The 10,197-nt window shown below is 49.3% G+C and overlaps 1 protein-coding gene and 1 long non-coding RNA gene across 21 annotated transcripts in view; both read left to right on the top strand.

Moving 5' to 3' along the window:
• SSBP2 (single stranded DNA binding protein 2) overlaps positions 1 to 10,197 on the top strand; it is a 308,220-nt gene that overhangs the window by 162,480 nt on the left and 135,543 nt on the right. The gene's annotated exons all lie outside the window — the stretch shown is intronic.
• LOC138845125 (uncharacterized) overlaps positions 4,427 to 10,197 on the top strand; it is a 37,657-nt gene continuing 31,886 nt past the window's right edge. Inside the window, exons 1-2 of the long non-coding RNA XR_011381854.1 lie at positions 4,427 to 5,418; positions 5,891 to 9,831. This is a non-coding gene — a long non-coding RNA (uncharacterized lncRNA). The remainder of the gene's footprint in view (positions 5,419 to 5,890; positions 9,832 to 10,197) is intronic.

Genomic DNA, 10,197 nt, shown 5'->3' with positions numbered 1-10,197 from the left:
ACGACCTCGTGGAGGCCTGGTTTTGCCAGTTCCTGTCCGCACCAGTGAAATTCATACCCAGCAAGCTCTACACATTGACCTCCTTTGCACCATAGAGCGATTCATAAGAAGGGCACATAATTAAATTTCGTCTGGATCTCTGACGATTCTCTATCTGGCGGCAGTGACGTTTGCGGTTTGTGTGCATTAACGTTAGCCCTTCAGGTGGGGAGTTGGGGTCCTGTGAGTTGTGCTTAGTGTAGTCAGATGCATGACTACGGGTAACTCCCGTACGATAAACAAAAATCACCACCACTTCTTGTTTTTCCACTTGGAAAATTTGAAATGCGAGGGAGGAAGGTATGAACTTTGGAAAACAGGCTTGTCTGTAGAATAAAAACTCCTGTATTTCTATTAATTATTACCTATGTCAGATACTGAAGCAGATTCATAGAAATGACTTACTAACTTTACAAAAAACGTGTGAGAAATCTGTTTAACTGTGTAGAAATTAGATAGGATATAGCTGTTTAGGACAAAAGTGGTTTGTATTGGCAGGTGGAAGGAAAAGTCAGAGTGATTTATCCGGAACAGTGGAGGAATTCCACTCGGGTTCATGAATGTTCTTGTCTACTAAGGAAGGCCTGAAGAGAGAGAGAAATTTACAACTCAACTGAAAGAGTTACAAAATCAAAGCAAAAATCAAAATACATACTGGTTTTCTGCGTTCTGGTTTTAAGCTATACCTCTTTGTTTGTTTGCATATTTTATTTATTTGAAAGGCAGAATTACACAGAGGGAGAGATAGATGGAGATAGTCTATCTGCTGGTTCACTCCTCAGATGACCACAGTCACAGTGGCCTGGGGTGGACTGGCCAAAGCCAGGAGCCAGGAGCTCTAGCTACATGCCTTCCACGTGGGTGGCAGGGACCCTAGCACTGGGGCCGTCTTCTGTTGCTTTTCCAGGCGCATTAGCAGGGAGCTGGGTTGGAACTGGAGTGGCTGGGGCTTGATCTGCCTCTTGTATGGGATGCCAGCATTGCAGGCAGCAGCTTTATGCGCTGTACCACAACACAGCCCCTAAACTCTGTATCTTGATATCCGTCTAGGAAAAAGGAATCACTGTGTTGTGTCCTAACCCAGTCTGTTCATATCTCCGCGTTTTATTTTCTAATCTGCCCTGTGTTGGAATGACTGCATGATCCTGCTGGGTTGTTTCTGAGTGTAGGAAGCATATCTTATTATATAAGTCCTAGTTCAGTCTTGGGCCTGGTAAACTACAGCAAGTACATGTCTGCTCAAGGTCAAGCTACTTACAAGGAAAACATTTTAACTGGGATCCCCCTACAATATTCCAAATGTATGTAAGAAAAAAACTGCATTGTTGATAGAAGGCAAGGACATACAATGATACCAAATGTTAGCCAAATGCTGATTACATAGTGTTCAGCTTCCATCACAATCCCAGATCTTATGTTGTAAGGCAGAGAATATTATACATAATCTTCGATATAATTGGGTTTGTTAGGAAGGTCTTTAGACCATTTAATTTCTCAGAGCTAGAAATGCAGGAATCCGTGCAGTCCAAATACATGTTTTGCTTCTCTCCCTATAGCACCGAGTAAGCTGGGAGAAAGGTAAGTGGAATAGCAAGTTTTACAGCTCAAACACAACAGCCTCCCACTCTGCTTCTGTAGCTCTGTTAATGATGCAGTATCTTATGTAGGGGCGGGGAACCTGTTTTCTGCCAAGGGCCATTCGGATGTTTATAACATCATTCACAAGCCATACGAAGTTAGCTTAAAAATTAGCCTGTTACAGACAGTAATGAATTCTGGGCCCCACCTACGATTGCCTTGGCAGGGCCAAACCAAATGATTTCCTGGGCCTTATACGGCCTGCAGTCTGATGTTTGCCATCCCTGAAAGGGGCATCAGTGGATTTTAATTCATGCTTTTCTTGCTTAGCTCTGAGAGCCAGAGAGAAAGGAAAAGTGGACGAGTTGGGCTGCAGGCCGAGTCTGCAGGGTCTGCCATCGGAGGCTGGAAGTAGGCATGAGGGGGTGACCCGTGCTGTATGTAGCAGTGCCCAAGAGGCCACAGGGTGGATCCCAGACCTGAGCAGGCACCCAGGTTAGATGTGGAAGGAAGGTGCTTGGGTGATCCAGAAAGTCATGTGTTACTTTACGTTCCCAGTGTCATGCGGGCTGTGCCTTGTTAGACGCCGGCAGAACAGAGAGGCAGGGTCCATAGAACAGCAGTCGTCCCTCAGTACTGGGTTCCTGTGAAGATTTTTTGGCTTAACAACTTATGTGAAAATTGTAATGTTTTAAAGGGAAAATGTAAGTGAGTTGCATTGATTTTCAAGAGAAATGACTTTGTTTTCCTCTTTCTTAAAAAATTAATTTTAATTTCTTTTTAGCGGATTCAGTGTGATTTGTAGATACAGTTCTAAGAACATAATGTCACTCTCTCCCTCCACCTCTCTCTTTGTCACCCTCCTTCCTTCTCTATTTCTTTTCTTTTTAGTTTTTGAGATAACATATTTTAAATTTACATTATAGTAAAAAGGTTTAATACTTGACCAAATAAGAAATTTAGCAAGTAAAAAGCAAAGACACTATTTAATTGAAATATCGGCAGTGGCTATAAACAATAATTGAATGGTTGCACTAATTAGCATTCCCAACAACAGTGTATAAGTGTTCCTCTTCTCCCACTTCCTCGTCAGCATTTGTTAGTCTCTGTGTTTTGGAATTTAGCCATTCTGATAGGGGTGAGTTGATATCTCATTGTGGTTTTGGTTTGTATTTCCCTGATGGCTAGTAGTGTTGAGCATTTTTTTTGTATATTTGTTGGCCGTATGTATTTCTTCTTTGAGAACTATCTATTGAAGTCCTTTGCCCATTTTTCAATTGGATTGGATTTTTTTTTTTTTTTTTGACAGGCAGGGTGGACAGTGAGAGAGAGAGAGACAGAGAGAAAGGTCTTCCTTTTGCTGTTGGTTCACCCTCTAATGGCCGCCGCGGCCAGCGCGCTGCGCTGATCCGATGGCAGGAGCCAGGTGCTTCTCCTGGTCTCCCATGGGGTGCAGGGCCCAAGCACCTGGGCCATCCTCCACTGCACTCCCTGGCCACAGCAGAGAGCTGGCCTGGAAGAGGGGAAACCGGGACAGAACCCAGTGTGCCAGCACTGCAGGTGGAGGATTAGCCTATTGAGCCGCGGCGCCGACTTGCTATTGGTTTTTTAAGGTTTTGAAATATTTGGGATATTAGTCCTTTGTCAGACAGGTGGTTTGCAAATATTTTCCCATTTTGTTGGATGCCTCTTCACTCTGTTGACTGCTTTCCTTTGCTGTTCAGAAGCTTCTGAATTTGATAGAGTCCCCTTTGTTTGCTTCTGCTTTCGTTGCCTGTGCCTTGGGGGTCTTGTCCAAGAAGTTGTCCCCTACGCCAATGTCTGCAGTGTTTCCCCTAAGTTTTCTTGGAGCAGCTTCATAGTCTCAGGTTTTAAATTTAGCTCTTTGATCCATCTTGAGTTGATTTTTGCATATGGTGAGAGGCCTGGGTCTAATTTCATTATTCTACATATACACATGCGAAACTGCCAGCAGCATTCGTTGAAGAGACTATCCTCACTCCACTGTATGGTTTGAGCACTTTTGTCAAAAATCAGCTGGCTGTTAGTTTGTGGATTAACTTCTGGGGTCTCCGTTCTTTTCCATTGATCTGTGTATCAATTTTTAATGCCAGTACTATGCTGTTTTCATTACTATAGCTTTGTAGCATGCTTTGAAGTCAGGTAGTGTGATGCCACCATCTGAAGCCAGGAGCCAGGGCGTTAACCCGCTGTACCACAGCGTTGGCCCCAGCATGATATTTCAAAGAGAATTTGAGGCAGACAAAGATTTTCTGTCTGATGGTCAGAAGTGAGGTGATTTAAAATTGGCTTTATTTTCCGTGAGTGTTGGGCTGTTTCTGACTCAGTACTTCGCTCGCGAGGTGTTCAGATGTTGAGTGCTGATGTGACCCCCTCAAGGTCTCAGGAGAGCCTGTGGCTCCTGATCATCAGAGGGGCTTGGAGGTATGGAAACGTCCCCCACCCCCTGGATTCTGGGTCCTCGCAGGAAGTAGATGAGAATCCAGGAGTTTACAGGTGTCGACAGAAGTGTTTGGTCTAAATTGGATTTCTATTAAATCAAATTTTTTAAAAAATATTTATTTTATTTATTTGAAAGACAGTTACAGAGAGAGGTAGAGACAGAGAGAGGTCTTCCATCCACTGGTTCACTCCCTAGATGGCTGAAACGGCCAGAGCTGAGCTGATCCAAAGCCAGGAGCCAGGAGCTTCTTCCTGGTCTCCCATGTGGGTGCAGGGGCTCAAGGACTTGGGCCATCTTCTGCTGGTTTCCCAGGCCATAGCAGGGAGCTGGATAGGAAGTGAGCAGCCAGGACTAGAACCAGCTCCCATATGGGATGCCGGCACTTCAGGCCAGGACTTTAACCCACTGCACCACAGCGCTGGCCCCTCAATCAGATGTTAAGACATTTAGAAGAGTATTTTGAAAAGATGACTCCCATTGATAGTCTAATGACCTGCCGGGCCTTGTTTCCCTGCGTTCCCGATGAGGAACAGAGCAGGTTCTTTGCCTTCTCAGATGACGCAGTCAGTGGCGTGGGTGTCAGGGAGGTGCCCATGAAGTAGAGAACCACTGTCTCTTTAGCTTCAGTGGTTAAACGACCGATCCCTTATGGCACTGTGGTTTAGTGGGCAGATGGGGGACAGAAGCAGACGTGGGGGCTGCAGCCCTCCATTCCCCTGTGATGGAAGGGCCTGCGCCACCTTTGGTCTGATGGCCGTAGTCTTGGAGACGGCAGGGTGACGGGGATGTGCGCGTTTTATCCTCCCACAGGGCAGGCTTTGGCGAGGGCCCTGCCTTGTTGGGATGGATTCGAGGGGCTGGAATGAGGCGGGTTTCTAGGGCCAGGCTGCTGAAGCCGCATTTCCCGTGGTGGCCGAGCCCACGGGCTGTCACTGTGGCTCTGTTACATGGAAGCTTTTCTATGTACCTCTTACACAAGGAGACTTCACAGAGTTCATGGGAAATGTGTGCTGTGGGAAAACTACACAGAGATCTCAGAACTTTTGCACCAAGATAAACTTCTTTCTCCTTAAAATGTGTATGTATGGATGTGTGCATGTTTGTGTTGGACAGGCAGAGAAACAGGAGTAAGCTGTCAACCACTGGTTCACTCAGCCATTGCCTGCAGTGATCTGGACTAGGCTGGCTGGGCCTAAACTGGGCGCTGGGAACTGCATCCAAGTCTCCCACGTGCATGGCAGGAACCCAATTGCTTGCGCCGTCACTGCTGCCCTTCAAGGAGTTGGGGTCAGGACCAGAGCCAGGTACTGAACCCAGGTGCTGCAGTATGGGACATGGTATCTGTGGGGAGCAACCCGGACTAGACTGTTACCGGAATTAAGACTTATTCTATGCATCTGCTCTCCCACAATATGGCACTGGGAGAGGAGGAAACAGCTTCTACGCAGCTGCCTCCAGTTCAACCAATAAACAGCAGGAGCTGCTCCTGATTGGAGGAGAGCAGCGTACTCGGCGTGTGGGTAGCAGAGTTGGGATTGGTGGAAGAGGACTATAAAGGAGGAGAGAGACAACATGCACCAGGAACATCTATCTGAAGGAACACCTGAGCAGCCCCCGAGAGAGCCGGCCGGCGGTGTGCCGCTCCCCCGCGGAAGTGGGGAATGTGGCAGGGGGGCCCGCCCCTCCACGGAGGTGGAAGGGACGGCAGCCAACCCGGGAAGAACCAGCAGCAAACCCGGGGAGGGCCGAGCAGACGAAAGAACAGCGCAGGGTCCTGTGTCGTTCCTCCACGAAGACGGGGAGCGACAGGTATCCTGACTGGTGTCTCAACCACACATGCCCATCCCAGATGTACCTTTTAACTCAGTTCCTGTGAACTTTTTGAAGTGTCCTCATACCATTTCTGAAGTTCTCTTCAACCCCAAGTACATTCATCCCGGGATGCTCATCTTGCCATTGCTGTGTTCCTCATACTAAGAAGCCAGTACTGTGAGTTTGTTTGCGGACTTGGGAATCTGCTGTGGCCACTCCAGTCCTCTCTCTGGTCTGTTTATGGACAGGGTTCTGTGCTGGGGTCCTTCCATAGGAGTACCATCCTGTAAGAGAACTGCCCTCTCCAGCAAGCGTAATTCCTATGGCGTCAAACTTGTCACAAAGGAATTCACTGGCATTAGAAACCACAATGGAGTTTTTCCTCCATACTTGTTTCAAAGGCTTTAGAATGTTACCATGAACTCAGAAATTTCCTGTCATTACCAGATTTATTCTCAAGTTAGTTGGTTATTCAGTCTTTTCTCAGGAACCAATCAATTCATATCTTTTAGAAAAGAAAGTATTGGGGCCGGTGCTGTGGCACAGCAGGTTAAACAGCCCTGGCCTAAAGCACCAGCATCCCATATGGGTGCTGGTTCTGGTCCCAGCTGCTCCACTTCCGATCCAGCTCTCTGCTATGGCCTGGGAAGGCAGTAGAAGATGGCCCGGGTCCTTGGGCCCCTGCACCCACGTGGGAGACCAGGAAGAAGCTCCTGGCTCCTGGCTTCGGATTTGCGTGACTCCAGCCATTGCGGCCATCTGGGGAGTGAACCACCGAAGGGAGGACCTCTCTCTCTGTCTCTACCTCTCTCTGTAACTGTCTTTCAAATAAATAAAATAAATCTTTCAAAAAGAAAAGGAAAGAAAGTATGAAGTGGCCATCAAAACAATGTGTGAAGAAGCATATCTTTTTATTACATTATCTGGCATTGCACTAGGTTTAGAGACCTGCATCGAATTTTCTCAAATTGGTGATTTCTGATTTCTTGGAACTTTTAAATTTACACATTTAGTAACTTTTTTTTTCTGTTCAGCAGCTAATCAATTTCATTGAAGTAGAAGAGTTAGAAAGCACAGAAGATTACGAAAGTTTATTTTGTATTAGATGGCCGCCATGATTATTTAAACAGGGATTTCTAGTGTTTGTCTAAAGTGTTCTTAGTTTGTCACTCGCTGAAATTTAAGGTCCTTTCACGTTGTTAGAACCGACACAGGAAGGGCAACCCGGGGAATAGGCATCGTTTTGCCCGCAGGACTTCCCAGCGATGGTGCCGTTGAGTAGTTGACTTTGTCTTGTGTTCTGTTAAAATAAGAAAACAGTTCTCACATACCTCCCAGAACTTATGTATTTGAATTTTGTAAAAAATGCATAACCCAACATTAGTTGCTTACATAAAGTAAAAAGCGAGCTGTACTTCCCAGTGGAGAAGCAGGAGGCTGGAGGAGGCAGGTGCGGGGCCGGGGGGCGGGGAGATGCTGGGCCCCACGCAGTATGAGAGCGGGGTCAGCTGCAGGGGCGAGGCGTGCAGTGGACAGTCCAAGATGTGCTAAGGGTCTGAGGCCGTAGGCTTGCTAAGTGCCCAGATTTGGGCGTTACGGGATGTGTATTTGTCGGCACATCGCATTGTACCCTGCCAATATGTACAATTGCCAATATAGATTTAAATGAAGCCACAAACATCAACGGTCCACACTCGGAGTTTCGGAGGGTGGCCCGCGGGAGCGTGGTCTCCGCGGCAGCTGTGCGCCTTCCCAGCACCACCCCGCAACTCTGCGCACTTCGCTGGGCGCGGGTGCCAGCGGGGTGCGCCCTGGGTACCCATCTCCGTGGGCCGGTGCGCCCTGGGTACCCATCTCCGTGGGCCGGTGCGCCCTGGGTACCCATCTCCGTGGGCCGGTGCACCCTGGGTACCCATCTCCGTGGGCCGGTGCGCCCTGGGTACCCATCTCCGTGGGCCGGTGCGCCCTGGGAGTCCGTCTCCGTGGCCGGTGCACCCTGGGTACCCATCTCCATGGGCCGGTCCGCCCTGGGAGTCCGTCTCCGTGGGCCGGTGCGCCCTGGGTACCCGTCTCCGTGGGCCGGTGTGCCCTGGGAGTCCGTCTCCGTGGGCCGGTGCGCCCTGGGAGTCCGTCTCCGTGGGCCGGTGCGCCCTGGGTACCCATCTCCGTGGGCTGGTGCGCCCTGGGAATCCGCCTCTGTGGGTCAGTGTTGTGGGAGTGACTGAGAGGCGAAACCTCAACGCTGTCGCTCCGAGCGGAGCGCCTCTTGAGAAAAGTTGAATGGTGGAATTCCCATGTCCCGAGGATTTAATTCTGGAGTGCTCCGGTACTGTTCCGGTTACTGACGGAGCGGAGAGGACCCTCGAGGCCGGCCTGACAGGAACACAGCGTTTCTGACCATAGCAGTTGAGGGAAGAGCACCGGGGCCTGCGGACCCCCGCCCGAGCGCGTGTGTGCGGGCGCCTGTGTTAGCTGCGCCTTTGCTGCTGGCACGCGTCCTGCAGGTTTTCACAGTTTCTGAGTGGAACGGAGTGCAGGTCGGGGTCTGCTCCGAGAGGACATGCACCCTGCCCCGTGGCTCCCTTAGACAAGAGGTGCAGCGTGCAGAATATACATGGGTACCGTTAGCATCTATTTGTGGGGTGTCTTTTTCTAAAATCCAAGTTTTAAACAGTCTAAAGTCATTTTCATTTTATCTTAAAGTCGATCTGAAGGCCGCCGGTCAAGGGAGATGTAACTGAAATTAATTCCAAAGTCTCCGACTTCAGGTTTCCCCGAACCACTTTACTCTTTACTGCACGATTATTACCGTAACAGGCTTTAATTTGGTGTCACTTTGAATTTAGGCCACGATATCAAACTGCGCCAAGAGAAATTCTCCAGTGACTACAGCTATTCGGCGGCAGCTGTTGCTCTACCTGCGAAAAGATTAAAATTAAAAAAAAAAAAAAACCGTCAGGACAGGCAGTCTGCTGTGGTGCCAGCTCTCGTGTGCGCAGCGCCTGGGGCTGCCCGTGGGTTGGGTTTGTTTTGATATCGCTGATCTAATTCTGTGCAAAGAAGTGGCTGTGGCGTGACGGTGCCAGCCGCGGAGGCCACGGTGCGGGAGGGCAAAGTCAGCAGTGTGGTTCCGAATCTGACTGTCCTGTGTGTGCTCAGGGGCTCTGGAGGGTTCCTCCTGCCACTGTCACACACACCATGTATGTAGGCATGTACACGCCACGGTGCCCACATACACGCGCTCTGTGTGTGCCGGCTTTTAAAACTACTTCACTGTCCACCCCTCCACCCCAGCTGCCGTTGCTCAAGGTTAAGTGTGAAGGTTGTGCTTGGACAGATCCCGGAAGCAGAGGCTCCGCACGAGGTCCACCTAGGAACACAGACCTGTTCTGCATCGTGGCTGTGGGGGAAGACGCACTGTGCTTTTGCCAGGGCTCGCAGAAACAACCACAGCCAGGTGCGTTTCGCTGTGTGTAGTTTAAAGAGAAGAAGCAAATTTTAAAGATAGCCGTCCTTTCTGTTCTCAGAAAACGCGGTACAAAGCTTTAAAGATACAGGGTGCTCTTCCTGCCCCTTCTTTGGCTCTGAGACCCAGATTAGTAACATCCATGCAGAACCTCGCCCTCTCTAAGGCTGTAGACATGGGTACTTGATGAAATTTGTCAGGGACCACACACCGTGCCATCTTCCTCCCTCCTTCCCTCTCTCCCTGGTTCTCTCTCATCCTGTATACTTCCCTAAGTACGTCTATTTACAGTATTGTCACATGCTGTATTTCTAACAGACTCTCCAGGCTAGATCTCTTACGATCATTCACACAAGACAACTACACGACTCCAGATACAGACTTGTAGGTTATGGACACAAGTTCTGTTTGTATGTATAAGGTAAAAATTTAAAACTTTTTCATTTAAAAGAATCCAAATCTTGGTGACCAGGTTTTTTTTTTTTTTTTTTTTTTTTTTTTTTTTTTTGACAGGCAGAGTGGACAGTGAGAGAGAGAGACAGAGAGAAAGGTCTTCCTTTGCCGTTGGTTCACCCTCCAATGGCTGCCGCGGCCGGCGCGCTGCGGCCAGCGCACCGCGCTGATCCGATGGCAGGAGCCAGGAGCCAGGTGCTTTTCCTGGTCTCCCATGGGGTGCAGGGCCCAAGCACCTGGGCCATCCTCCACTGCACTCCCTGGCCACAGCAGAGGGCTGGCTTGGAAGAGGGGCAACCGGGACAGAATCCGGCGCCCCGACCGGGACTAGAACCCGGTGTGCCGGCGCCGCTAGGCGGAGGATTAGCCTAGTGAGCCGCGGCGC

This window comes from Oryctolagus cuniculus, chromosome 14 (genome assembly GCF_964237555.1).
Source record: "Oryctolagus cuniculus chromosome 14, mOryCun1.1, whole genome shotgun sequence".
Classification (NCBI taxonomy): Eukaryota; Metazoa; Chordata; class Mammalia; order Lagomorpha; family Leporidae; genus Oryctolagus; species Oryctolagus cuniculus.
This window is presented reverse-complemented; position numbering and strand designations above follow the sequence as displayed.